We start from the raw sequence: 25,173 nt of genomic DNA on the forward strand, positions 1-25,173 counted from the left end.
TTAAAGTTTGGAGCTCAGCTACTGGAACTCTGTTATCTTCTGTCCTGTGGTGCCTTGCATTGTCTTGTGAGGGCTGAAGTGGACATCTCCTGCTGTTCCTCACTGATTACTAGGTACTTGTTCTGATGATTCACCCACACTAGAGAATGAGAAAGAAGACAGAGATGTTGGAGGAACTATTGGCTGTCCCTCTAACAAGAGAATGTAGGCATTACCAAACAGATCAGTTTTTTTTTCTCCTTCTCACCTTTCTGTAACCAGAGTCCAGTTATTAAGAACGAAGTTAGGAGGTATCATTCACTTCCCAAGACTAAACCTTGCAAGAATTCACACACCATCGGAGGATTGATACCTTACAGGAAACGCTTCCACAAATAACCCAATATAAAAAGCGATTTAGAGACAACTTACTGGTGAGATTAAGATGCCTTTCTTCCCATATACACACTTCAACCTGGATAGATCTCAGAAACATAAAATTGAATGAAAAAAAATCAAGTTTTAAAATAAAACATATAAATATGGAAGTCTCTTTACGGATATCTACATATATGTAAAAGCATGATATTTTTATCAATAGGGAAGGAGTGAGATAATTGAGAACAGCAAAAAGACTTCAACCATATCAGGAATGATTTTTTTTAAAGGTAAAAAAGGGATCTGAAGTATATTTTGCAAAATGTCAACATTTGTTAAATTTGGGAGTTTGGTAAGTGTATTTGTTTAAAATATTTCATTAAAATGACTGTATGAAATTTTTCTTAGACAAGAATTTAAAATAATATATGTAGAGGCTCCCTCAAGGAAGTGGAGATTGACCCCTTCTGGGGGTGGGCCAGACCTAGTGATTTGGTTGCAAAAGATCAGAGAAGAGGAAAGGGGAAAATAATACAGTGGAGAAACCTGGCGGATGCCACCTTGACCAAGTGATGATGCTTTACGTCACCATATGTGGGTATCACGTACCCCCTAATACAATGTGCTTGGCAAGAAGGACACTTTACCTCTGTGCTGTTCTTTATAGAACCCTGTAACCCCAGTTATTATGAGAAAAAAAAAAAAAACAACCACAAACCTAGACATGGGAGCATTCTAAGTACCTGGGATCTACTCCTTAAAACTGACAGTCATTGAAAATGAGGAAAGATTGAGAAACTTTCACAGACCAGAGAACTGGGAAGACCTGACAACTAAATGCAACATGATGCCCTGGATTTAAATCTACAATGGAAAGAGGATATTAATGGAAAAGCTGGTAGAATCCAAATAAAGTCTGGAGTTAATAGTAATGTACTCATGTCGGTTTCTTAGTTGTGACCAATGTAGCTTGGTTATATAAGATGTTAACAATAGGGGAAACTAGATGACAGGTACATAAAAGCTCTCTGTACCATTTTTGCAATGTTTCTGTAAATCTAACATTCCATTTAAGAGTTTATTTTTTAAATGACTGCATGTCATCAAGAACCCTCCAACTCAAAATGAAACCAGTGGGAAATTGTCTGTGTGCCTGAGGATTGTGCACATTATCCAAGTACAGTGGAGCCTTGTCTCTCAGCCTTCAGAGAGGAACAAGTGTAACATGGAGGTTAACTTTTCAGAAAATTGAAACTAACCCTTCTATCACAAAAAAAGTGTTATTTTCAGCTATTTTTTTGATGGCAATGTTTCAAAAGTGGATGAAAAAATTCACTGCTCCCTGAACAGAGGACACAGGAGTAATTGAATCCTTTCTGGGTGACGCAGGGTCACGGTGTATCTGTTATCATATTACCCTAATAAACGGCATGGTCCTGTGTTTCATTTTCTTTTCCATGACATGGAGTTAGAATCACAGGAGCCATCGTCTCACAGCTAAGTGGCAAAGGGAAGGCCACAAAAAAAATTGATGTGAATTAAGAATAAGAGAGGTGTTTATACAACCCCAGGAGTCAGCCCTGAGTAGAACATATTCTTCCACCTTCTTAAACAGGCAGTTTAACTGTTTGCTATGAAGGGAGCAGCTGGCAGTTGATTTTCCCATTTTTCTGTGCCATTTCATGTTAGCAATGCAACCTCTGAATGCAAAGCACATCCTTTGGGTAACACATGAAGACACCGATCACCCCTGTTTATCTCATTTCAGGCATGAGAGGCAGGTGAAGATTAACTCATTGATATTTTCATGAGATAATTTAAATTGTGACATTTTCCAGTTCTACTTGGAGAATATTTTCTTTGTTAAATATATTACAGGGTAATAATTTGGCTCATGCTACATACAGAAGTTTCTAATGAAGTCAAAGAAATAGTATAATCTGGGCCTTGGCAATAGGCAGCCAGAGAAGTAAAGGGAGTTTAGGAGGAAGGGGGACTACAAATCAGTCCCAAGCAGTGGTGTTTCCCACAAAGGCTTTTTTATTCTTCTATTCTGGAGCTACATGGCACCCTATGCTTCTTCCTTGGAAAGACCAGGTCTTCCTGTAGTCCAACAGTTGCCCAGCCTCACAGCCCAACCAAGAGATGGGCCCTTCTTTTGGAAAATGAACTTTATCCTAAACTCTGTCCCAGCTTGTCAGTTAACCCACCAGCCTTCACTTAATCTGACACAAAGATGAGATTTAGAGTGTCTTTCTACCGTATCTTTCCCTAGTTATTATCTCTACAACTCATATATGAGCCCATCAAGTACTGTAGTCTTATTTCCTGCCCCTTTTTATCATCAAAATCACCTTGTTCAATGTCAGTCGCAATAAATATTTCTGGATTAGCAGATTGTGTACTCAATAATCTCTCCAGGTAATCCGACTCTAAAGCCGTAGGTGGTGTTAAACTGCTAGTGCAGACAAGAGATATTCGGGGATTTTCAAGAGGCGTCCTGTAGAACATCCACTTTGCCACCTGTTTTCTGGAGTCAGCATCACGGATATGACTTAATTAGACAAGGCTGGAGGTTTTGACCTGAAATTAATTGTCAACTAGCTAATTCTGAAGAAAAGTCTCACTGAAAGAAAGACAGTTTAATGTCCACACTTTTTCTCTATTCCTCTAGAAAAGTATGCAAAGATCTAGTCTTCATTTCGGGCAGAATTTCTCAACTTCAGTACTGTTCACATCGAAGGCCAGACAATTCTCTGTTGTGAATGGCTGTCCTGTGAATTATAGAAAGTTTGGCAGCTAGAGTTGCTAGAGTTACGAAATTAAAATACAGAATTCCCAGTTAAATTTGAATTTCAGATAAACACAAATAAACTGTTATAGTATAGGTACATCCTATGCAGTATTAGCAGTATCCCTGACCTGTACCCACTAAATGCTGATGGCATGCTCCCCCACCCCCAGCTGTGACAACCATCAAGTCACCACACATTAACAAATGTCCTCACAGAAAGCAAAACTGTCCCTGTTGAAAACCACTGATTCCGGGTTACACATCAGAAAGCTACAAACATGAACATCTTTATCTTCACTTCCAGAAGAAATAGCTTTCTCTGATGAAGTATCCATGAGCTCGCCAGATGAAGAACTCTTCTACAAATCTTGCTTAAGCCATTTTGAAAAAGTTTTGTATTGTTTTTGATGTCTCCTGGGATAAATTCCCTTTAGATTTCTGTGCCAGGTAAATTATTGTCTCTATTTCAGAATTAGCAGGCTCATTTCAATCAGTTAATGTAATTTATGAAAGCTGTCATATTTTTGTTTTTTCAACTGCTAAGAAGCTTAAAGATAAATTTAGTGATCAGTAGCAGAACCATCTAAGCTCATGGGACTAGTAGTACTTTTTTAAACAAATATATATAGTGGCTCTTATATACTGCATATATTTTAAATTGTTTATAAGTATTAAATGTTTAAATTCATTCTGTTACTACAACAACCCTATGGTTAAGTCCTATTATTATCCTTTTTGTTTGCCTGCATAAAAGCAACTTTATTAATGTCCTTACAATTACATTAGTAATTATAACCATGAATTACAATTCTCATTTCATATCATAAAGAGAGTTATTCGTTTTCTTCATGATACATTATGTTTTACTGAGTTTGTCACTCCCAAGATCTTTCTGGGAACATTCCTTCTCCAGGGCCTGCTTCCTAAGACGTCCAGTTTGCTTTTCATCTTTGGTCATTTAAAAGCTGTCTGGACTGCACCCTCTTAACAGGTTGAGCCAATTTCCCTTCTCTCAAACCCTAACACTGTTATTACTAGGAGAATGGGCATCTCGGGTTGGTCAGTGTTACTAACAACTTAATGTGGGATTCTCTTTGGTTATGGATTTTACTTTATTTAAGCATATAAAAAATATAGCTAGAAGTAGGCTCCTACATTCTAAAAGCATTTTTAATCAACTTAAACACCATGTGTCCTTAGAAAATTCACCACCTGGACTGGTTCACAGTCTGCCCTTTTCCCCATGGAATCTAACATCAGTATTGTATTTAGCAAATGCATTTGAGCAACAAACAGTGACTGATCCTCAGGAGCCCCCAGGGCTGGGGGCAGCTGGGTGGGACAGACATAGATGCTTTCCATGGCTTTGAACTTGCTGAGGGCCTGCACCGGGATTACGTGCTTCTTCTGAGATGTCCGTTTAATCTTGGTCTGTGTCTCATCTGTTTCTCTCTCTTCACCAAGGGCTTTTTCTCCGGTGCCTTTATCTTCCATGACACAGCAGGAAGGTTGAGGGAAGCCATACCCTGTGACTTTTGATATTTGGTAGAGGTAACATAGGATGCTTTCACCATCTGCACCATGGCATTCATCAAGTTCTTGGCTGCCTGGATCAGGGACATGGCACTGTCCATCCCGGTGACAATGAGCTCCCCACTAAGATTCTGCACCTCGGCCTTGACCTTGCTGCAGATGTTAAGCTGGTGGCAGTAGAGGGCGATGTGTTGCAGGGTAGGCCAGCAGGTCCTGCTTGCAGGCTGAGTTGGGGAAGTGGTCTACGATGGTGCAGCCAAGCTTGTCCATCCTGGATCCTGCCCCGGCAATTTTCTTGGCAGTACTGATGACATCCGATATATTTTTGAGTAGTCCTTTACCTCGGGTAAAGCCAGTCATCTCCATCATAATCATGCACACCTGCTTGGCCAGCACAGTGATGTTATTGCCTCTGTCATCCCATTTGGACACTTTAGCATCTAGCTTGCTCTTTTCTTCCTAGCTCTGGCTACCTGTTCTACAATCTTCGCTTTTTGCTCCCGGGGAAACTGAGCCATGATCGCCTGGGCACTCTGGCCAGTTATTAGCTGATCATCTTCTGTCTGGATGCTCATCCTAATTCTGACATCAAAATCTTTTATCTCAAAGTCAGAATCATCCAACTCCTCAGGGGTTCTTATCATCAGCACTGCTTTCCTAATGTCCCGGATGCCACTGTATACCAGGCGGGAGGCATGGATAAACTCATTCTCATCCATGAGCTGGGCAGGTCCAAGCTGAGGGCTTTCACAGCTGCTTCTACTTGCTCAGTAAAACATAGCATGACTGTGTTGGAGAGCAGTTTAGTGCTTCCAGAACCTTCTCTGTATAGATTCTTGGCTCATAGTCGTTCATCTCTGACGTGACTACATGCATGACCCAGGCTGCCCAGCCTTGAATTACACCAGCTGTGCGGTTCAGGCCATTCACATCCTCCTCTTGGAGAGCAATGACACATTTGTTTACATCTTCCAAAATGTGATTATCTGAGACAGCCAAGAAAGCGGGCTTCTAACTGGCTTACAGACATTTGAACAAGCTTCTTCATTATTTGAGATGGAACAGGCCAAGTTGGCAACCTCAATCAATTTGTTGGTATGTTCACAGAAAACCTGCATTCTTCTTAACTTTCTCATTTCCATTCTTTGCAGCTTCAATCAATACCAAAAGTGGAACATTAGTTTCCAGGAAAGAATCTGAAACATGTTCCGTGACAGCTTTGTAGAGCTATCTCTGCAAGTCCCTGGTCTTTTTGGTCATTTTATTGATTGAAGAATTGAGTGCATCACTTCTTTCTTTACATCCAGCATTGCCCATGTACTTTGAAAGCAGGTCCTGCAGGGCCTGGAGGACAGTGTTACACTCTGTCACAATTTGCTGGCAATGGTCATCAAGCATGCAGGACAAGTCAGCCATCAAGGCAGCCCCGCTAATGATGCTTTCTAAATGCTCCTCCAGGGAAGGCCTAAAGCACTCCTCGCTGAAGCTCAAGGGGTCCACAATGATTTGTTTATCAAAGTTATTGAGTGCATATGCCGATTCTCCTCCTCCTCCATCCTGGTGCTGGGAGGCATTGAGGCAGTGGCCTAGGTTGCATTGGAAATACCTGTAACCACCTGCTGCAGCTGCTGTTGGCCTTATAGGCTGTGACATCAGGGTGCTGCAGGCACGCCTGGGGTGTGGTATAGAGGATTGGAACATTCTTTTGCAGGATTCCTCTAGCTGCAGCCATCTGATCATGATGGCCAACATCTTTCAGTTCCTGTTGTCTTTTGGCTGCCATAATGTTCAGCTTATTGACTTCAGGTTTCAGGGCTTTGTACTGTATTCCTAAGTCTTGTTCATTGCCAGCATTCCTCAACTTCAAGATAGCATCTTCCACAACTCTCAGCTGAACAAGTAATTTGTAGACACTTGCCATGTCAGCCAAAATCAGCAACCAGGTACCAGCAGAGAGCAAAGCTGGAGCTGCCCGAACCACATTTCCTCACTTCACAGAAGAGCAGGGATCATCTGTAAACTCTCCAGCCACAGTCTTCATCAAATCACCTTGTTTCCTAACATCTAAAGCAGTCACAACCTCCTCCTTGAGAAACTGGCTCTCCATTGCGATTTTATTCTCCTTCTCCAAGAAATTCTCAGTTGCTTGTTCAACAGCCACAGCCAACACATGGGCAATCTTAGAACAACCTCTCTTTTTATTAACGGGCCCCTTACTACTGGTGTAAGCTTGTAACCTGTGTAACAAGAGGCCACAACAGTCTCTCCACTGCCAGAGTCCTGATCTCTAGACGTTTGGGGTCCCACTTGAAGTTTATGCTGCCTGTGTGGACAGCAGTCATTGCTGTGGCTAGCAGGGCGAGCGCTGGATTCCAGAGGTCTGAAGCCGACGGCTGCTGCTTTTTCCTCTCCCTTTTAAAGATAAGGAAACTGACGTACTTTGTTGTCATTGCTATTGCTATGAATTATTTTCTTTTTCACCACCATCCTTATTTTATATGTAAGACTCATCAGATTCCATCTGGAAGTTGATTGGGTATAAGTTAACATATCACATACCTATTTCAGGTACTCTCAGCCTCACCTGTCTCTTGTTCCAACTGCCACCTTGACACCTAGCTCCAATTATTTCTGCCAGGCACCTCCTCCCAGAGCCGAGCCTCATACCCATGCCATGAGCCTCAATCGTCCCATCCTAGGATTCCCTGTTAACTTTCAAGTTGTGGGAAGCAAAGGGCTCTGCCTCAGGCCCCAGAATTGCACAACTCATAATTACAGGGGAGTTAACACCACGTGGTCAAAATGCTCCCAAATGGAAGACGAAAACTGATAGATAGATTTTTTTTTTCTTTTTCTTAAAATTCCAGACTTGGAATGCAGCTTTTCAAAGTCCTGGTCCTGTAGGAGAGAGCAATCAGAAGTATTTAATCGTGACCACCTCTGTTATGCCTGCTTGAATTTCTCTCTCTCCTTCCCTGCCTGACTTCCCTCTCACTTCTGCTCCATGGGATCACACTCCCTATCACAGTAGTAGAAACACAGCATTGTCAGGCTCTGCTTTCTAAGGAATCTAGATTAAGTAATTATAAGTAAAATTACACCAAATGGAAGTTTATCTAGTCATTTTCATTAACTTCAGAATCAGTAATATTTATTGTGGTCTAATCAGAATACAATTCTGGAATATTATCCCTAGAAATGTTATGGGGTCTTTGGGGTGCCGATTTACTGGCCAGAAACCTCTGTGGCTGGTGGCACTTTTACCTGAGTTCTTGTCCTGTATTCAGGAAGAATAAGGTATGCAGGTAAGTAGAGGGTGAACAAGATGAAGAGGAGCTTTATTGAGTGTTACAACAGCTCAGAGAAGACCTGCAGTGCATACCGTAGCTCCTCTCTGTAGGCAGGTCACCCTGTCCAGTGTTCAGCTCTTAGCGAATGGAAGGCCTTGGAGAGGGTAGTTCCTCTCTGCTACTGGTTAGCCTGATGTTTGTTGCTCTTAGCACAGAGGAGGCCCTGGAGAGGGTAGTTCCTCTCTGCAGCTGGTCATCCTGACGTCTGTCCAGCTCCTAGCAGGGAGGAGGTCCTGGAATGGGTTGCTCCTCTCTGCAGCTGGTGGCCCCGACATCTTTGCAGGTCTCTGAAGCTCTCAGCAGAGAGGGTAGCTCCTCTCTGCAACTGGTCATCCTGTCATCTGCTCAGCTCTGGCTGAGCCTGGAGCTTTTATAGGTCTCAGAGAGGAGAAAATACACACTGATTGGTTCATGGGTCTCCATGGCGGGCCCAGAAAAGGTACTAGCTCCCATTTCCGTCCATGGGACTGGCAGCCTGGACCTCAGCCTTCAGGACCTGCCTGCTTCTGTCCAGGAATCTATCTGCCTCCCACTGCTATACATGGTGCCCAGGCTCTGCCCCAACTTTGCTTCAAGATTGGAGTGGATGCTGACAGCAGGGAGAAGCCAGGTAGTGGGAGCAGGTACTTCTGAGCCTGGAAGGGAAGCAGGTGGCCTTCATGGGCCTCAAGAGTGCAGGGATGCCCGAGTCTGCAGTCACAGTTTGGGTAGTTACAGGTGTACCCTGGGTGATGGGGCTGCTGCCAGCTCCATGAAGTGACAGACTGGGGTCTGCAGCTGTGGTTTGGGAGGCTGCAGCTACAACCAGGAGGAAAGAGCTCCTAGCTGCTCCTGGAACCCCCTAAGAGTACAGGGAGGCTCAGCTCTGCAGCCACGACTTTGGAGGCTGTGGCCCCACCCAGGAGGATGGGGCTTTTGCCTGCTCTGTGGAGCATGCAGCCTCAGCCATGCCTCCCTCCTGCAGCCAGTGTGATGTCAGTGGCAGATCATCTGGAGTGTCCACTGCCATCAATCCCACCTTCTGAAGAGGTACATCTAATTGCCATTAGGATAGGAATGATGACTGCTCTTAACTGCTTCATGCTAACAGGGAGCATTGCTTTGCGAAAATGACAGTCAGGTCTCAGGACTCTGAGCATGTTAAGGTTGACCCCATCTTCTTTTTAGCTGATGACACCAAGACCCAGAGAGAGAAGGGGTTTCTCAAGATCACATGCTTTATTGGTGGTGTCTGAATATAGTACAAATATTTATTTAGTGCCTATAATGAATGCCAGATTCCCATATACATTTTTAGAGTTTGTGCTTGCAAATTGGATAATTAACATCAGCACCCCCATTTAATGCATAAGAAACAGAAGGTCAAAAAAAATGAAGTGAAATGTTGAAGGTCACAATATTAGCAAATAGAAGAATCAGGTTTATATCCGGACTCCAATTTCACATGTCTAGTTCTTTCCCCAGTTGTATCCCATGGTCAGGGATTGGGTCCTGGCTTTTTGGGAAACCCAGTGGAAAAAACAACACAGGCTTTGGAGGAAGATAGGCTTAAGTTCAAGTCCTAGCTTCACCACTTAACAGCGTTGTGATCTTAAGTAACTTAATTTCTCTGAGCCTCAAATTTCTAATTCTAAAAATGGGAAAATTAATATCTACTCATAGTCTAACTATGAACATAAAAGGAGATAATATATGCAAATCTCCTACCAAAGTGTCCATATATTGGAGTAGGTAGTTAGGTAGACATAAACAGGGCGGGAGAGGTCCCCCCCCCGACTCACACCCTGGCCACCAGGAGTGTCAGGTGACCATCAGGTGATGGTCAGGTGGTTATTAAACTGTATCTCTAAAATAATAATTGGTTGCAGCTCATTCCAGGGAAAGGCAGTCTCCCAATAGATAGAAAAAACCTGAAACTGGTGATTAGCAGCTTCCTGATAAGAGCTCAGAAGTTAAATGAGTGGACACAAGCGTGTGCACTAAGAGGTAAAATGGTGGAGTGTAACTGGTATGACCTTCTGCTGGAAACGCTTGACTCGTAAGAGAAAAATGCCTCAAATGAGCATGTGCACAACTTCAGTAAACGCACTGCATGCTGCCCCTCCGAAGTGAAGAATCAGGGAAAAAGTAACACAGGCCCTGGAAACATGCCAATGTATAAAGCCCCAAGTCAAAAGTCAAACAGTGCACTTGAATCTCTCAGGTCACCCCCTTGGCCCTCTTCCAAGTGTACTTTACTTCCTTTTGTTTCTGCTCTACAACTTTTTAATAAACTTTCACTCCTGTCCTAAAACTTGCCTCAGTCTCTCCTGCCTTATGCCCCTCAGTCAAATTCTTCCTTCTAAGGAGGCAAGAATTGAGGTTGCTGAAGACCCATATGAATTCGCTGCTCCTAACATGTACACAGCCAGGGCTTAATAAATGTTAACCAGTATCAGTTCTCTGGAATCAAAGATGCCGTCCAAAAAATGATATTAGCTTCTATTTTATGGGAACTTTTAAAGTGCCAGGCTCTTAAAAAGTACTTTTTAAGTACTAAGCATTTTCTGTAGAAGAAGGAATCTCCTTTTTTATCCTAATCTCACTGAGGGAGGGAAGATGAGGAAGAATGTCTACTATCTCCCAATCTCTTGTTGCCTCTAACAACAGTTCATGAACTGTAGCCATCTGTGTGCTCTCTTTAAAACTGTGTAGCAGTTTTAAAAGTTAAATTTATAGTTTAGTTTTGTCCAAAGCAATAATGCTGTGAAATTACAGTTTTGATGTGCTAGTTATATATTTTTTGTTATTCACATTAAAACATTTACTTTAACCATTGAAATAAAAGTGTTATTACTTAAAATACTCCAGAAAAAAATATTAGATAATATAAGATTGGCAAAATGTTGATTTTTTAAAAGGCTGGATGATGGATACACAGGGTTATAAATTCTCTAATTTTATGTATCTTTTGAAATGTTCCATAATAAACAGTGTTTAAAAACTAAAATGAAACACATCTAACAAATCTGGGGTTGAGGTTCAGGAATATTCTCTCACAGAGGCCTAAAATCTACTCACATTCTGCAGAGGAGCAATAGTCATACTTTGGAAAATACTGACCCATTATACCCAATAGGAGATCACCAGCATGGGTCAGGCAATTAGGCTGCATTCTTCCTCATGGGCTGTGTCTCTGTGCGTAGAAAAATTAGTTACATAGAAAAATTCGCAATTAAAGTTTGTTGATTAAATGAATGAATGGATTTTAAGCTTGTTATCTTCCTTGTGGCTTTTAGCTCTGGCTCCTTGGATGCTCTAAACTGCTACCTTTCCTTTAAGGGATGGGCAATAAATTAACATAGAAAATTTCATAATAAGATGAGCAACATCTTAGAAAACAGTCTAATCTGAAAAGCTCCTGCTGCTTTTCTTTTATTGTTATGCGCTTGGCTTCCATTACTATGAAGAACATACCTAGAAAGTTTCAATAAATTTCCACACGGTCATGTTTGCATGGCATTGGATGTTTCTGCGAAATGAGGTCAAATGTATTGAAAGATGTTACTTGGCTAGTAGTTTTAAAATGTATTTTGTCAAAAAAAAAAAATCTCTTACCAGATACTTTTAAGAACAAGCTGAATAGCCATTTGTTTCAAATGGCTTATGTGATGTAGGTCTGGTAAAGGAGAAAGGAGCAATGTGGCCGCAGGAGCCAGAAATGGTCCAGTGTGCTTTAGGAGTCTGACATGTACCAGTAGGCCAGCACGCTCTGTGACTATACTAAGATTTTCCAAAGCACACCTTCTCACACTTACATCTGGAGCCAAGCAAACACTACCATCTCCACACCCATACTCTATCTGGAATATCCTGGGATCAGAGTCTGGTACCAAATTAGGGATCTCAATTAAAGATTGAATATACTAGAAGTCTAAATCTATTCCAAGAGGATAGAAAGGCCTTAACAGGATTACTTTTTGTGTATATAATTAGTTATGCTAAAAGATGGTAATAGTGTGCTTCTTTATTATGCAAAGCGATTAGTGTTATGCAAAATAGTAGTTCAAATTATAACATCATTTTGTTCCTTTGCTGGAGAATATGGACCAAATTTCTGTACCTTTTAAATCTTCTTATGTATTCAGTGTAACTGTTTTGAATATAACAATAAGAGAAATTATATGACCAAATTAAAGGCCCAAAATAGCAAAAACAATAAAAAGTCTAGAAAGTTAGAGCATAAATTCTACTCTGCCTCTACAAATACAAACACAGAAATTGGGTTTCTACTCCCCAGATCTTTATCCTGGAAATAGAGTTCTCTCCTGCTTATAGAATGAGAGCACTCATCACCTTATTTTTATGACTCCTAATGGATAGAGAATGAAGTGGATGCATGGTTGGTGGCTCGGCAGCCTCTCAATAGCATCAGCACCATATGATGCATAGCCTGATCTGTATTAAGCCAGTGCAGCTGGACCACCCAAGACAGAACAGAGGATCTATTTCATGGCTTGTGAAGTAAACTAAACTTCCAGCATTTTTTTCTCAAGAAAGTCAGCAGGAAATTGTTAGCTTAAAAATTCTGCATAGAAATAAAATGCAAATGGGCCAAAAACAAAATAAAAAGTTGTTGAATTTCACTCATAGTTGAAGAAATTAAAATAGTACTTTCTCACTTCTCTAATGGTCTTTTGATTTTAGATTTATTAAGTTTTCTTTTAGATTTATTTTAGATTCAGAGATACCTGTGCAGGTTTGTTATATAGGTAAATTACATGTCATGGGGGTTTGATGTACAGGTTATTTCATCACCCACGTAATAAGCATGGTACCTGATAGGTGGTTTTTCGATCTTCTCTTTCCTCCCACTCTCCACCCTTAAATACACATGTGTCCATGTGTACTCAATGTTTAGCTGCCACTTACATGTGAGAAAATGTAGTATCTGGTTTTCTGTTCCTGCATTAGTTAGCTTAGGATAATGGCCTCCAGCTGCATCCATGTTTCTGCAAGGGACATACTCTTGTTCTTTTTAATGGCTATATAATATTCCATAGTATATATGGAATATTATATATGGAACATTATTCCATGGTGTGTGTGTATATATATATATATATAAAATGGCTGTGTAATATTCCATAGTATATATTATACAGCCATTTACACACACACACACACACACACAATGAAATATATATATATATATATATATATATATATATATATATATATCACATTTTCTTTATTCAACCATTGATGGGCATTTAGGTTGATTGCATTTATTTGCTATCATGACTACTGCTGCAATGAACTCATGCATGCATGTGTCTTTATGATAGAATGATTTCTATTCCCTTCAGTATACGTATCTAGTAATGGGATTGCTGGGTCAAATGGTAATTCTGTTTTAAGTTTTTTGAGAAATCATCACACTACTTTCCACAATGGCTGAATGAATTTACATTCCTACCTGCAGTGTATAATCATTGCCTTCATCTACAACCATGCCACCATCCATTACTTTCTGACTTCTTAGTAATAGCCCTTTTGACTGGAGTGAGATAGTATCTCATTGTGGTTTTGATCTGCATTTATCTAATGATTAGTGATGTTGAACATTTTTTCATATGCTTGTTGGCTGGGTATATACTTTAAAAAGTGTCTGCTCATGGCCTTTGCCTACTTTTTAATGGGGCTGTTTATTAATTTAAGCTCCTTTCAGATTCTGGGTATTCAACCTTTATCAAATGTATAATTTGCAAATATTTTCTCTAATTCTGCAGGTTATCTGTTTGGTCTGTTGATAGCTTCTTTTGCTGTGCAGAAGCTCTTTAGTTTAATTAGGCCCCACTTGTCAATTTTTGTTTTTGTCACAATTGCTTTTGATGTTTTTGTCGTGAAATCTTTGCCACAGCCTATGCCCAGAATATTATTTCCTTGGTTATCTTCCAAGATTTGTATAGTTTTATATTTTACATTTAAGTCTTTAATTAATCTTGAGTTGATTTTTGTGTATGATGTAAGGAAGCAGTCCAGTTTCAAAATTCTGCATATGGCTAGCCAATTATCCCAGAACCATTTATTGAATAGGGATTTCTTTTCCCATTGCTTGTTTTTATTGAATTTCTTGAAAATCAGATGGTTGTAGGTGTGGAACTTTATTTCTGAGCTCTCTATTCTGTTCCATTGGCCTATGTGTCTGTTTTGTACCAGTAAAATGCTTGTAGTATAAAGTCAAGTAATCTGATGTTTCCAGTTTTGTTCTTTTTGTCTAAGATTGCCTTGGCTATTTAGGCTCTTTTTGGGTTCTATATGAATTTAAAAATAGTTTTCTCTAGTTCTGTGAAGAATGTCAACAGTAGTTTAATTGGAATAGCATTCAATCTGTAAATTGCTTTGGGCAGTAGGGTCATTTTAACAATATTTATTGCTCATATCCATGAACTTGAAATGTTTTTCTGTTTGTTTGGTCATCTCTGATTTCTTTGAGCAGTGGTTTGTTATTCTCATTGTAGAGATCCTTCACTTCCCTGGTTAGCTGTATTCCTAGATATATTACTCTTTTTGTGGCTATTGTAAATGAATTGGATTCTTGATTTGGCTCTCAGCTTGGATGCTGTTGGTATAGAGAAATGCTACTGATTTTTGTCCTTTGATTTTGTATGCTGAAACTTGGCTGAAGTTATTTATCAGATTTAGAAACTTTTGGGTAGAGACTATGGGGTTTTCTAGGTGTAGAATCATGTCATCTATAAACAGAGATAGTTTGATTTCCTCTCTTCCTATTTGGGTGCTGTTTCTTTCTTTCTCTTGCCTGATGGCTCTTGCTGGGACTTCCAGTATTTTGTTTAGGACTTTCAGCATTTTGTTGCACAGGAATGGTGAGAGTGGGCTTCCTTTTATTTTTCCAGTCCTATGGAGAATACTTCCAGCATTTGCTCATTCAGTATGATATTATCTGTAAGTTTGTCATAAATGGCGCTTAGTATTTTGAAGTATCTTCCTTCAGTGCCTAGTTTGTCATGGCACTGAAGGAACACACCTCAAAATACTAAGTGCCATTTACGACAAACTCTACTGAGATGATCATGTGGTTTTTCTGTTTATGTGATTAATCACATTTATTGATTTGCATATATTAAACCAACCTTGCATCCCAGAGATAAAGCCTATTTGATTGTGGTAGATTCACTTTTCGATATGCTGCTGGATTCAGTTTGTTAGTATTTTGGTGATGATTTTTACTTCTATGCTCACCAAGGATATTGGCCTGAAGTTTCCTTTTTTTGTTGTTGTGTCACTGCCAGGCTTTTGTACCAGGATGATTCTGGCTTCATAGAATGAGTTAGGGAGGACTCCTTCCTCCTCAATTTTTTGGAATAGTTTCTGTAGGAATGGCATCAACTCTTCTTTATACATCTGGTAGAATTAGCCTGTGAATCCTTCTGGTTCTGGGCTTTTTGTAGTTGGTAGGCATTTTATTACTGATTCAATTTCAGAACTCATTATTTGTCTGTTCAGCAATTTGATTTCTTCCTGGTTCAATCTTGGGAGGCCATATGTTTCCAGGAATTTATCCATTTCTAGGTTTCCTACTTTGTGTGCATAGAGGTGTTTATAGCAGTCTCTGAGGGTTTTATGTACTTCCGTGAGGTCAGTGGTAATATCCCCTTTGTCACTTCTGATTGAGTTTATTCATTCTTTTTTTTTTTTTTATTAGTCTAGTTATCAGTTTTATTTATTCTTTCAAAGAACAAACTCCTGGATTAATTGATCGTTTGTATGTTTTTTTGTCTCAGCTTCCTTCAGTTTATTTCTGATTTTGCTTATTTCTTTTTTTCTGCTAGCTCTGAGATTGGTTTGCTCTTGTTTCTCTAGTTATCCTAGGTGTAATGTCAGATTATTAATTTGGGATATTGCTAACATTTTTATTGGGTATTTATCTGGTGGTCTGTTGAAATAGCTTCCTAACCAGTCCCCTTGTTTTCATTCTTAAAAGCAGAGCAGTCTTTCAAAACCAAAAATCTAATCATGTCTTTCCACGGTTCAAAACCTTTCATTAGCTTTCCAGTTCATGTTATAGATATATTTGAATATAAATTATATTATGCTCTATAAAGTCTTCTGTAATTTTTTCGTATTTACAATGTCTTAGAAATCTTTTCATGTTAATATCTAGCAATCTACCTCCCTCTTTTTAGCTATTGCATAATATTACACAATATGGCTAAAGTGCATATAGCCATTCTATTAGTTAACAGTTAGGCTGTTAAGAACTTTTTGCTTTTATAAATCAAGCTGCAATGAACATCCTATATATGCCTCCTTGTTGTCATGTGAAAGTGTTTGTTTAAAGAGGATATTCAATAGGTAATAAAAAGAAATGAATAGCTGCTGCCAAATTGCCTACCAAAGTAGCTGCCCCCACTACATCCCACCAGTGGAGTGTGAAAATATCTATTCACATAAAAATATCTATTGCTTCTAGATGCTCTATACTGTTCCACTGATACATTTTCTATTCCTGCAAATTCATACTATTAAATTCTGGGAAATTATTTTCTATTCTGTAACTACTTCTTTAAACATTCTCTCCATTTCTCCATTCTTTACTTGTGAAAGGTGAAACTTTTGAATCTTTGAGTATAGATTCAAAAGTTTCACCTTTCACAAGCAGAAAATGGAGAGAACGGAGAATTCCTTGGCTTAGTCTTTTAACCCATGAATTTGCTCTTCTCCAGTGTCCATTTTAAAATACCAGTTTCCAGGGCCAGTTGTACCATCTGGGATGTGTGTCCTTGCAATGCTGCAGCCAGTGCCCAGCCCCAGAGCCTGGGAAGCATGCAAGCCAGGCCAGGGTCCAGTCATTGGTGCATTCAGGCCTTGTGCAGGGGCTAAGGGGGCCTCTGGAAGGCTACTTCACAATGTGACGACGGGGGCCAGGCTCCAGCAAGCATACCCTGCCATTGTGCATCAACAAACCCTTTGAACTGAATCACCTTTCATGTGAGGATCTGCCCAAAGGCAATATTTGGAGGGGCACAGAGATTTGTCTGCTGGCCAAGACTTTCACTGACCAGGGGAAGCTCATTCCAGGTGATGCCATGATGTAACTGACCTTGCATGAACTGAAAAATCTCACCCAGTCTCATTGACTGTTGTATGATTTCACCAGGACACTTCCACAGGCTGAAGGCCTAGATTGAGTTTATCAGACACACCTGGTGAACTCAAACATGCAATTTGAGGTCATCAAGCTATGCCTCACTGCTTTCTGGATTCACACAGTCAATAGCCAAGTCAACAACCTCTAGTTCAACCTCCAAAACAGTTCGCATTGATGATCTGACTTTATCAAGAGATTGAAGGTTTACTAATCCCAAATGCAAATGGTCCTGAAATAATGCCAGAAAAGAGGGGTGTTCAATCTTCAGAACAGAAACCAACAAGATCTCACCCAATGTACTTTCCCACAAACAAAAGTTTTGAAAATACACCAGAAAGCTTCAGTTACTCCATAAAGAAAAATACATATAATTAGCAAGATGAGCTGAACCTCCCATTTCCATTCATTTAGAAGCTCCTTGTTCTAAGACTCCAGCATATAGAAATTCTTTGAAAATTACATCACTTTTATTTCTACTGATTTTATTTTAAATGCTAAGGATGTGCCAAATGAGTCAGATACTAAGATTTATCTTTTGAAATTATGTATTATGTTTCATTCTGTTATATTTTAAGGGTGTGCAATTAAAAAACATCAGAAATGTCTAAACTTTAGGAAAGTATTTTAGAGTAAAATTAAAAGAACAATTGGTAGTAATCTAACTTTCGTTCAGTATGAGTAAGTGGTTGATAAGGTTGCCATATTTTTCTGGAGAAGTAAAAAAATTATTCCAATTTAGGGGAAATATCTCATCAGAGTCTTTTGCACAGCCTGACACCAAAAAGATATTTGTAGCATATGAGACATGGTTTTGTGAGACACTATACCTATAAAACTCCAGAGAAAAACAATGGGATTTACATATCAGCTGCAGAATGCAATATACTGTTGCCTGTAAACAAATAAACCTATAAGCTTTCTGTATAAGCTATATTTGTTTTATTATTCAACATACAGTTTTATTTTTTAAGACAGCGTCTCACTCTGTCACCCAGGCTTGAGTGCTGTGGCATGATCACAGCTCATTGCAGCCTTCACCTCCTGGGTTCAAGTGATCTTCCCAGCTCAGCCTCCCAAAGTGCTGGGATTACAAGTATGAGCCACTGTCCCTGGCAACCTTCAGTTTTCATACTCAGAATTTTAAATTTGCTATAAAAATATATCAAATAGCATTTAGAAAAATTTTGGTTTGCTATGACTTTCTTCTGAAAATACATGTGTACTGGGGGTTATAACATATGTTAGAAATTGACATAAGTTTTTGACATAAGCACCAAAGTTGAATAGATTTTCTTCAATGGAAAATGTAATTGAAACCTAAGTATTATGTTTTAGATGTTAATTAGGTTAAGAAATGTGTGTGCTTGCCAGTTCTCTTTTTGATCTAGGCATGCAATATGCCTTGATGAGTAACAATTAAAATATGTTTAAAAAGCAGCATCAATGAAATAATTATGACTGCTATTTTGCTCAAAGAAATATCCCCCAGGCATACATCTATTTGTTTTTCCTAATGACAAAGTATGCTTATTTTATGTAGTGTCGCAAGTATTAGTAAACAGGTATAACAATAAAAAGGCTTTATGTGACAGATTAAAAAGGACTAGGAAAGTAATTGGGCTCTCTAAAGAAATTTTTTATAACAAAAAAGTTGATACCTGTAGTGTTCACTGATATCCTATCTTAAAGGGAAAATACACCGATGGCGTGTGTAATCTGAGCAGCTATTTTAAAGCCATTATTTTAGATTCGTTTGTGAGATTTGAGGATCCATGTTGTGTACTATGGCCCGGTAAGAGGAGTGAGGCAATTTGAGAGGTGGAGGAGAAACCAACTGCATCTTAAATGGAATATTTTTTCTTTGCCTAAATCAAATTATAAAAGTCTTTGTATAAACTGTTATTAACTGCCTTTGAAAATTTGGCCCATTTTACTTCAGCCACTTAAAATACAAGTGCCAGCAAGAGTTTCTTATGTATTCAAGGGAAAAACTTATTTTTCTTTCTTTTGATTTTATTTTTTACTCAATGTTGATTTTCAAAATGAACCAAGTTTTTAAATACAGAAAATATTTCATTCTTTAAAATACTTTCTATAATGCCTCATTTGAATATTAATATCATGTACATTCTAAAAACGCAAACTATTTTTTAACCATCTTAACCAATTAAAAAAAAACTTTGTGGGTACATAGCAGATGTATATATTTATGGGACACGTGAGATGTTTTGATACAGACATGCAATGTGTAATAATCACATCATGGAATATGAGGAATTCATCCCCTCAGGCATTTATCTTTCATGTTACAATCCAATTATATTATTTTAGTTATTTTAAAATGCACAATTAAATTATTATTGACTATAGTCACACTGTTTTGCTATCAAATATTAGGCCTATTTATTCATTCTATTTTTTTGTGCCCATTAACCATCACTCCCACTCCTTACCTCCTCACTACCCTTCCTAGCTTCTGATAACCATCTTTCTAACTCTTCATCTCCATGGATCCAATTGATTTTATTTTTAGATCCCACAAATAATTAAGAATATGTGTGTTTGTCTTTCTGTGCCTGGTTTATTTTGCTTAACATAAAAACTTCCTCTTCCATCGATGTTGTTGCAAATGACTGAATCTCATTCTTTTTTTATGGCTAAATAGTACTCCACTGTGTATAAGTACCACATTTTCTTTATCCATTTATCTGTTTATGGAAACTTAGGTTGCTTCCAAATCTTGGCTATTGTGAACAGAGCTGCAATAAACATGGAAATGCATGTATGTCTTTGATATGTTGATTTCCTTTCTTTTTGGTATATTCCCAGCAGTGAGATTGCTGGATCATATGGTAGCCCTATTTTTAGTTTTTTGAGGAAACTCCAAACTTTTCTCCATAGTGGTTGTACTAATGTACCCTCCCAACCACAGTGTACGAGATTTTCCTTTTCTTTACATCCTTGCCAGCATTTGTTATTGCCTGTATTTTGGATATAAGCCATTTCCACTGGGGTGAGATAATATCTCACTGTAGTTTTGATTTGCATTTCTCTGGTGATCAGTGATGTTGAGCACCTTTCATGTGTCTATCATATGAATGTCTTGTATTGAGACATGTCTATTCAAATATTTTGTCTATTTTAAAATTGGATTATTAGACTTTTTTCTATAGAATTGTTTGAGCTCCTCATATATTTTGGATATTAATCCCTTAACAAATGAGTAGTTTGCAAATATTTTCTCCCATTCTGTGGGTTGTCTCTCTACTTTGCTGTGCAGAGGTTTTTTAATTTGATGGGATCCCATTTGTCCATTTTTGCTTTGGCTGCATGTGCTTCTGAGATATTACTCAAGAAACCTTTGCCCAGACCGATGTCCTGGAAAGTTTCCCCAATGTTTCCTTGGAGTAGTTTCATAGTTTGAGGCCTTAGAGTTAAGTCTTTAATTCATTTTGATTTGATTCTTGTATAAGGTATGAGATAGGAGTCTAGTTTCATTCTTCCATATGAGGATATCCAGTTTTCTCAGCCCCATTTGAAGAGACTGTCTCTAAAAATGTGAACTATCAAATTTAAGAACTATTACTATTCACTAGGTCAGAGTATACATTAGTCTTTATTATAATAAAATTAAATTTTAGAAAAAATATCAGTTCTGTCTACCTATTCAGCTTTTGTTTTGCTTTTTGTTTGCTTGTTTTTTGAGACAGAATCTCGCTCTGTCACCCACACTGGAGTGCAATAGTGTGATCTTGGCTCACTGCAACCTCTGTCTGCCAGGTTAAAGCAATTCTCCTGCCTCAGCCTCCCCAGTAGGTGGGATTACAGTTGCATACCACCATGCCCGGCTAATGTTGGTATTTTTAGTAGAGGAGATTTCACTATATGTTGGCCAGGTTGGTCTCAAAACTCCTGACCTCAGGTGATCCACTCACCTCAGCCTCCCCAAGTGCTGGGGTTACAGGTATAAGCCACTGTGCCTGGCCTCAATTTTTTATTAGAAGCATTAATGTCAATGGTCTCTAGTTGATTTGCTTGTGGCCGTTCTATCTTATGAATCCTGACTGCCATCTTTTTTATTGTTGAGATTCTCTGTTACACTACATTTTCTGTAAGTGGGTGTCATGTGCTTGGGAAAATTGCTGCTCTGGACTGCCCTGTGGCCTGTTTTCAGGGAAAGTAGAAGACAAGCCACTGGGTGAGATTTCGCTTAGGTATTTTAGTCTGGTACCTCTTGGCAATTACAGCCTCGTGACATGGTCATGTCATCCTCTTTAATTTGGGTTCCCTGGTCACAGCTCCTACCTGGAAGTGGACACTTTGTCACTGCTGTTTGGCTCCGGGGCAGATGGAAGGGCACTGATGAAGGATGATCTACCTGGCCTCTTTTGCAGTGCCCCAAGGACCTACATGTTAATTGTTCTTTCAGACATCCTCCTGCTTCTGGTGTCTGCTGCTTTAGGGGATGGGGCAGTCTTGCTGCTCCCTGCACCTTTTTTAGCAATACTTCTCTGTGCACATTTTAGATTGGCCTTTCTGTCTGTGATTAATCCAGTATTCACCTCATCCTTTAGGATTTATCCCAGTTTCTAGTTCACCGAAAGTTTCACTTTTTATTCAGGATCACCAGTTATGGCCCTTGCTGTAGGAGTAAAGAAGCTCTAGGTTATACTCAGTCCACTGTCCTGACATGGACCATGGAACATTCAAAATACCATCTCTAACCTCTTAGACCTGTAGCTTTCAAATCTGGCTGCATATTAGAACCAAAGGTGGAGGTTTAAGACAGAATACTGATACTCCAGACATTTTGATTTAGCTGATCAGGGGTCGGGGCATGGACTTTGCTGTGTCTGTTTGTTTTAAAGCTCCCGAGCTGCTGCTAACCACTATCTTCAAATAACAGAGTTGACTACCTCCGAGAGAGCCAGGTTTCAAAACAGCTTTCAGCCAAGGCTCAGAACCATCTGGAAGCCTCACCAGCTGGAACTTTCATTACAAAAGTCCAGATCTTCCCTCTTCATCACATTTCTCCTCTACACATGAGTATTTAAGCAATAGATTGTTTATCATTATTTTATCGTTAGTCATTGTCATGGATAGTTAACATTTTTTATTATGTCTGTGCTGCTTATCAAATGCCACACTAAAGATTTTTGGAAGCTTACTTCAATAAACAGCTTTTCCTGTATGGCCAGGTCTTGATGTGATTGGTCAAGTTCCCTGATATATCTGTCGTATTTAATTAAATTCAGCTAATAATATTCATTTTCAAGTGTGCAGGTTGTAAAACAACTTTCAATGAAATAAAAATGTTCTTGTTTAATATTTTCTAGTCTTCAGTAGCTCTTGTTTGGTTCTAACTAAAAATTGGAAAAATGACAATTAAATGGCTTTTGAGGATAAAGTGACCCCAACCACAATACATTTCTCTAAGTATCAGCAAAAATTTATATTGGTCTCTTACAAAAATTTATGCAAACTGAGATGGGAACATGTTTATGTGCAACTTGGGGATGATCTTACTATCCAATTAGGCTCACAATCTAGGTCTAGGCCTATGGCCTTGTGACCTCTTTGCACACTTTTGTTGTTTTATCATCTAGAGCAGGGGATCCCAACCCCCAGGCCATGGACTGGTACTGGTCAATGGCCTGTTAGGAACCAGGCGCACAGCAGAAAGTGAGCGAGCATTATTGCTAGAGCTCTGCCTACTGTCGGATCAGCGGTGGCATTAATTCTCATTGGAGTGTGAACCCTGTTGCAAACTGTGCATATGAGGGATCTAGGTTGTGTGCTCCTTATGGGAATCTAACGCATGCCTGATGATCTGAGGTGGAACAGTTTCATCCTAAAACCGTCCCCCCACCATCCATGGAAAAATTGCCTTCCATGAAACTGGTCCCTGGTGCCAACAAAGATTGGGAACTGCTGATCTAGACAACCTTACAGTATTGCCTTCTTCAGCAATGGGCAGGGAAATACCAGGGATGAAAAATAAATACTGAGTTAGAATACGGTGCAGGTAGAAAGTAGGTATTGGAAAGAAGGAAAGAAAATTGGGGCCATGGGTTAGAGGACTGAATATCGTGAAGTGGTGGCACCTCCTTTCAGCAAGCTAAAACATTTTCCTAATATCAGGAGACCTAGAAAAAATATTCAAGACTGGTGATGGTTGTGGTGGTGAACTCCAAAGTGGCTAAGATTATTTATAGGCAATCATAAAATGTATGCTTAATAAAGAGAATGTCAGGGCACACAGGTGCTGAATCTGGCTTCAAACTGTAAGACTTTGGGAATTTATCAGATATCCCACTGTCTTAGTCAGCTTGCACTGCTATAACAGAGTACCATAGCTTATAGACTGAATAGCTTATAAGCCACAGAAATTAAATTTTCACAGTCCTGGAGGCTAGAAGTCTGAGATCAAGGTGCAGCATGATTAGGCCCTAGAGAGGGCTCTCTTCTGGGTTGTAGCCTCCCAACATCTCATATCCTCACATGACAGAAAGGGAGCTATCTAGCTCTCTGGCCTCTTCTTATATAAGGGCTCTACTCTCATGACCTAATCACCTCTCAAAGGCCCTACCTTCAAATACCATCATATCCAGGATTAGATTTCAACATATGAATTTAGTAGGGGGAAGTAAACATTCAGTCCCTTAACACCCACTAAGCCAATGTTGCATGGATGGTAAATACACACCGAACTACGAGTAAGGGAAGAAGTTATAGAATGGAAGAAATGAAGAGGAAGCAAGGTTGGATGCTAACCGGAAAGACTTTCTGGGAGGGAAATGGGAAATTGGTTATTTGGCAGAACATGGAATTTGAAGGTGGAATAAATTAGAATAAAATCTTTAAAACTCACAAGAGAATCAATGGAATTGTAATAGAGGAAAAAGAAATAGGCTCACACTCAGAATCCTAGTTGTGCCTAATCAATGTTTTTATTCCTCCTTATCAAAAATAGTTTCTATTATGTCTCCTGAGCATGGAAACATTGGTAAGAACTATTAATTTAGGTCAATAAAGTGGGCTAGGTAAATTATTTGGAATCAAAGTCTTAGTGGGCTAGGTAAATTATTTGGAATCAAAGTCTTTTGTCTAATAAGGACAGAATCCACTAATGGCTATTTCATGGGGCTATTGCAAGCACAAACACTGTGTGTAATATGTCTCCAAATGTGATCATTTCAAAAATCATTTGAGAACCCGTGAAAATCTTTAGCAAATTTAATAATCCTAGAATCTTCCTTTTTCTAGTCTCTATAAAATTGCTCTCAAAAGTTAACAAATTTCAGTAATATAGCAGTCAGATGACATTTCTATATTTATATGGTGCTTGGGCTCAGAGTTAGCCTTTACAAGTGATGACAATATTCAGGCTATAATAACTATAGTCTCACAGCAAAGTTTTCAACTGCAGTCATACAGTGCATCATGGCACTTTAGTCAGTGACGAACTGCAAATATGATGGTGGTTCCATAAGATTTCAATGGAATAAAAATTTCTATCACCTACTGATTTGTGTTATGTAATTCCCTTCAGGATTTCAGTGTAGCAGCTTGCTGTGCAGGTTGGTAGCCCAGGAGCAATAGGCTATACTACATAGCTTAGATTGTTAAGCGACACATGACTGTACATTGTAATTTGTTAGCAGGTCTTTTGTTACTTAAAATATCCTCATGAAATGCCAGTAGGCAGGGCCCCTCAGGAGCCGAAGTCATACAGTATCAGAAAGTGGTAGTGACTGCTGAGTCTCAATGAGGCCAAGTGCCAGCCAATGCTGCTTTTGCATTTGTGTGCACCAGAAAGGGGAAAATGTCAAGTTCTCAAAACAAACAAAAAACTCAACAACAACAAAAAGCAGCCACATATAAGAACAATTTGAGTTTCTTCAGGGTCACTGTCCTTCCATTTGCATACCTTTATGCTCTGTGAGCTGGGTTGTTTTTGTTTGCCCTAAGCAGATCCTGCTTTA

The 25,173-nt window shown here is 39.2% G+C and overlaps 1 pseudogene; it reads right to left on the reverse strand.

Moving 5' to 3' along the window:
- Nucleotides 1-4,330: 4,330 nt before the first annotated feature.
- LOC108315536 lies at nt 4,331-7,084 on the reverse strand (annotated as a pseudogene).
- Between the last annotated feature and the right edge of the window lie 18,089 nt (nt 7,085-25,173).

Source organism: Cebus imitator, unplaced genomic scaffold (assembly GCF_001604975.1).
Source record: "Cebus imitator isolate Cc_AM_T3 unplaced genomic scaffold, Cebus_imitator-1.0 Scaffold173, whole genome shotgun sequence".
Lineage (NCBI taxonomy): Eukaryota > Metazoa > Chordata > Mammalia > Primates > Cebidae > Cebus > Cebus imitator.